The sequence below is a fragment of the Sesamum indicum genome, unplaced genomic scaffold (genome assembly GCF_000512975.1).
Source record: "Sesamum indicum cultivar Zhongzhi No. 13 unplaced genomic scaffold, S_indicum_v1.0 scaffold00204, whole genome shotgun sequence".
In the NCBI taxonomy this organism is placed as follows: domain Eukaryota; kingdom Viridiplantae; phylum Streptophyta; class Magnoliopsida; order Lamiales; family Pedaliaceae; genus Sesamum; species Sesamum indicum.
This window is the reverse complement of record NW_011628098.1, coordinates 13,503-18,128: the sequence shown is the minus strand read 5'-3', so window position 1 is coordinate 18,128 and position 4,626 is coordinate 13,503. Positions and strand designations below refer to the sequence as shown.

Sequence of the window (4,626 nt, the reverse complement as noted above, 5' to 3'; positions counted from 1 at the left end):
TGGAAGGAAGAAAAGGGAACAGTTTCTGCAGTTAAACTCTTGCATCCATTTGTGCAAAACCTGGATAAATATTTGGGTCCATATTAGCACAGCAGTCATGCCTTCTAAGAAATGCCGGAAACAAATGGTGGTGGCCTGTGCACGTGGTTATTTGCAGAAGCTCGTCGGGTGGGCTGGCGCAAGTTTATGGGGACTCTTTCTCAGCCCTTAAGTTGAGCAACAACAGAATAGGTTACCGAGTTTGGATACTGTTGATCTGTATGTACAGTAATTTTCTATTATTTTTTCTTTATATGTTTTATATTCATTCTGCTTAGTATGAGCTTAGCTTGTGGTTTGCAGGCTATCAAAAAATTTATGTTAGCAAATCTAACACAGAAGTGCTGAGAGCAATCCAGGAGAGTGTGGTTGTTAGGACTAACGGAGAGTGAATATGCAGATTTCAGCATTGAAGAGAAGTTAAATGCTGTTGTTGCGTTGTTTGATCTACTCAGAGTTGGTTCCAGTATCAAAATGGAGGTAAGCCTTTTATTTTTTTTAATAGCTCCTTTATGCATTTCGTTATAAGGGTGAGTATGTTTCTTCTTCTCTCTACACAAATCTCTTGTTTGTTGTTTCTAATTTGCGATTTTGCTTTCTAAGTGTTAATTGAAGAAATTCTACGACTGTTGTATGCCCATATGCTGAAAATGATCTTGAAAACAGTGACTCCCCATATGCTGAAAATGATCTTGAAAACAGTGACTCTCCTTGTTTCTCATATTTGGAATGACATTAGGCTCATTCTTCTGAGATTGGGTAGCAAAATACTTGGGCTAATCCATATTAACTGTGACTAATTAATTTCAGGGCTAAAGATACAACCCAGATTCAGAGTCGGCCCTTGAATTTTTGCCAAAACACTGCCAACGGGCTGTGGTGACATTAGGCTGCAAAGGCTGCAACGCGAAACACGGAAAAGACGCATGTTCTATGTGCTGTGTCTTCCACTTGACGTTTTAGTTCCAACTCTAACCATCAAAGTGGAAACAAGAAGCATCAGATGAACATCACAAGGGCAATGAGTAATGTCAGACAAACCAAAATCATTATATGAGATCTCTGCTACTGTATATAATTTTCCAAAATTCTATCTGCGACATTGACGAGGAGGAGGCTCCGGCAAAAGTTCTATCAGCACTCATGAAATATGCTGGAAATTGGAGAATTTTCTGGAAGGAAGAAAAGGGAACAGTTTCTGCAGTTAAACTCTTGCACCCATTTGTGCAAAACCTGGATAAGTATTTGGTGTCCATATTAGCAGCAGTCATGCCTTCTAAGAAATGCCGGAAACAAATGGTGGTGGCCTGTGCACGTGGTTATTTGTAGAAGCTCGTCGGGTGGGCTGGCGCATGTTAATGGGGACTCTTTCTCAGTCCTTAAGTTGAGCAACAACAGAAGAGGTGACCGAGTTTGGATACTGTTGATCTGTATGTACAGTAATTTTCTATTATTTTTTCTTTATATGTTTTATATTCATTCTGTTTGGTATGTGAGCTTAGCTTGTGGTTTGCAGGCTATAAAAAAATTGATGTTAGCAAATCTAACACAAAAGTGCTGACTATACAATGAAGCTGATGAGAGCAATCCAGGAGAGTGTGGTTGTTAGGACTAACGGAGCTAAAGAGACAACCCAGATTCAGAGTCGGCCCTTGAATTTCTTGCCAAAACACGGCGAACGGGCTGTGGTGACATTAGTCTCCAAAGGTTGCAACGCGAAATACGGAAAAGAGGCATGTTCTATGTGCCGTGTCTTCCACTTGACGTTTTAGTTCCAACTCTAACCACCAAAGTGGAAACAAGAAGCATGAGATGAACATCACAAGGGCAATGAGTAATGTCAGACAAACCAAAATCATCATATGAGATCTCTGCTACTGTATATAATTTTCCAAAATTCTATCTGCGACATTAACGAGGAGGAGGCTCCGGCGAAAGTTCTATCAGCGCTCATGAAATTTGCTGGAAATTGGAGGATTTTCTGGAAGGAAGAAAAGTGAACAGTTTCTGCAGTTAAACTCTTGCATCCATTTGTGCAAAGCCTGGATAAGTATTTGGTCCATATTAGCAGCAGTCATGCCTTCTAAGAAATGCCGGAAACAAATGGTGGTGGCCTATGCATGTGGTTATTTGCAGAAGCTCTGGTTTTCATTCTTGAAGTTCTCTTGCCAATACAAGGTATGCTGATCTCATAGATAGCGGTTTGTTAAGAATTCTATCTTGCGCTCTAAAATGGAAATTTTGTGTAGAAGAGATTCCGTTGCAGCAAAGAGCCGCAGCAGCTTTGCTATTAGGGAAGCTTGTTGGCCAGACTATGCATGGGCCTAGAGTGGCGATAAGTCTGGCAAGATTTCTGCCTGATTTCCTTGTCTCGGTAATCAGGGATGGTCCTGGTGAAGCAGTTGTGATTGCTCTTGAACAAACAACAAAACTCCTGAACTAGTCTGGACTCCAGCAATGGCTGCATCGTTGTCTGCACAAATAGCAACTATGGCTTCGGATCTGTACCGTGAACAGGTGAAAGGACGTGTTGTTGATTGGGATGTACCTGAGCAGGCCTCTGGCCAACAGGAGATGAGAAATGAACCTCAGGTATAACTGCTGTGTGCTGCAGATGTACTCTTTTGTTTTTGATTGATTACATGGATGTTCTAAAGAACGCTAATTCTGTTTAATGACTTACATCATGTATTGCTGTCTAGGTTGGAGGGATCTATGTTAGGTTATTCCTGAAAGATCCCAAATTTCCACTTAGAAATCCCAAGAGATTTCTTGAAGGGCTGCTGGATCAGTACCTTACATCCGTTGCCGCCTCACAATATGATGGCCAAGCTGTTGACACTGAACTTCCTCTACTTCTTTCTGCTGCCCCGGTCTCTTTACTCAGGATGTACCCCGCTCTTGCAGATCATGTTGGATATCTTGGTTATGTGCCCAAACTTGTGTCTGCAGTAGCCCATGGAGCAAGCAGAGAAACAATAGCTTCAGAAACCTATGTATCTGAGGATGGTTCGTCGCAACAAAATTCACAAACTCCTCCGGAGCGAGTTCGCCTTAATTGTTTACGTGTTCTACATTAGCTTGCAGGTAGCACCACCTGTGCAGAAGCTATGGCAGCCACTAGTGTTGGGACACCCCCGGTATGCTGTGGTTTTAAGCAGCCCCCCTTTTTTCCCCTCCAAGAAAATATCATACAAAAGATGTGTTTATCTGATTAAACATCTGTTGCTAAGTTTGGTATTGTTCTGATGAGCTTTTTCTTCAGGTAGTTCCACTTCTGATGAAGGCGATTGGTTGGCAAGGTGGAAGCATCCTAGCTCTTGAAACCTTAAAGCGTGTTGTAGTTGCAGGGAATCGAGCAAGAGATGCACTTGTTGCACAGGGTCTCAAGTGAGCATCAATATCTCTTTAGACCCTAAGTTGTAGAATTGTTATGCATGTGAAATGTGCAGACGTGGTTAATGAAACAACAATGCGCATAAATTCATCTGTGTTTTCATGATAAATTTTCTAAGATGGGTGCATAAGTAATGCAAATCATGCAATTAGTATTTATTAGATACAAAGTAATTTTCGGCCCACAACATGCAATTATCTGTCACCTGGGCTAAGATATGGGTGGGTGATTGAGTCTGTTTTTAGAATATTATTGGGATATGCATCCTGATAAATCTACTGTTGCATGTTCTCCGTGTCATGCAATAGTAACATGGCATATAATTGTTGTAGGGTTGGTCTTGTGGAAATTCTTCTTGGCCTTCTTGACTGGCGAGCTGGGGGAAGAAATGGGCTTTGTTCACAGATGAACTGGAATGAGTCAGAAGCAGCAATTGGCCGGGTTCTTCAAATTGAGGTCTGTACCATATCATGATTTGTGTGAACACATACTGCCTTTTCTGCATGGTGGTTTGGAAAATTCAGATGGTGCCTTTAGATTAAATGATAAATGGCTTTATATCCAAGTATAGAACATTTGCAATGAACTAACATAAAATGCCAGACCAACCTTGTGGGACAGAAGTGGTGCATAATTAGCAAAAGAAATTATGTTCTGAATTCATATGATAAGTTGCTCAAGGTGGTCTGAGTTCTATTTTTTTTAATTTCTCCAGAAATATATTTGTGTTTATAATCTCTTTGTGGTCATAATCCTTTTGCTGTGGGATCTTCCATGTTTCCTTCAAAGGACAAGGAAAAACAATATGCACACCAAAATGAAAAGCTCTAAAAGGATTAGTAGTTTACAAGTCCTTGTTAAAAGCTTTTCTTGAGGTATTGTGATTGTTCCGTGAGTTTTTTGATTAGCATGCGAGAATACTAAGTGAATAATGATTTATTTAGGCTTAAGAAAATTAAAGCTGTTGAGAAGATTTCTGTATCTTCGTTTCACATGTATCTTTGATCTGCTTTGCACTGTAGATGCAGTCTTATTAAGGAGTTCTTCCATACTCTCGCATAGGATGGGCAGGATAAGGTCAGCTAATAGTGGGGTCTAGTTTTGATCTAGGTAATAGAACCGCCAGGATAATAGATCATATGCTCTGAATTTGTGGGTTGATCAGGCATAGTGCATGAGTTTTAATACAT

General features: G+C 40.6%; 1 pseudogene; it reads left to right on the top strand.

Annotated features, from left to right (window-relative positions):
- Positions 1–6: 6 nt before the first annotated feature.
- On the top strand, positions 7–3,433 carry LOC105179765 (annotated as a pseudogene).
- Positions 3,434–4,626: the final 1,193 nt, after the last annotated feature.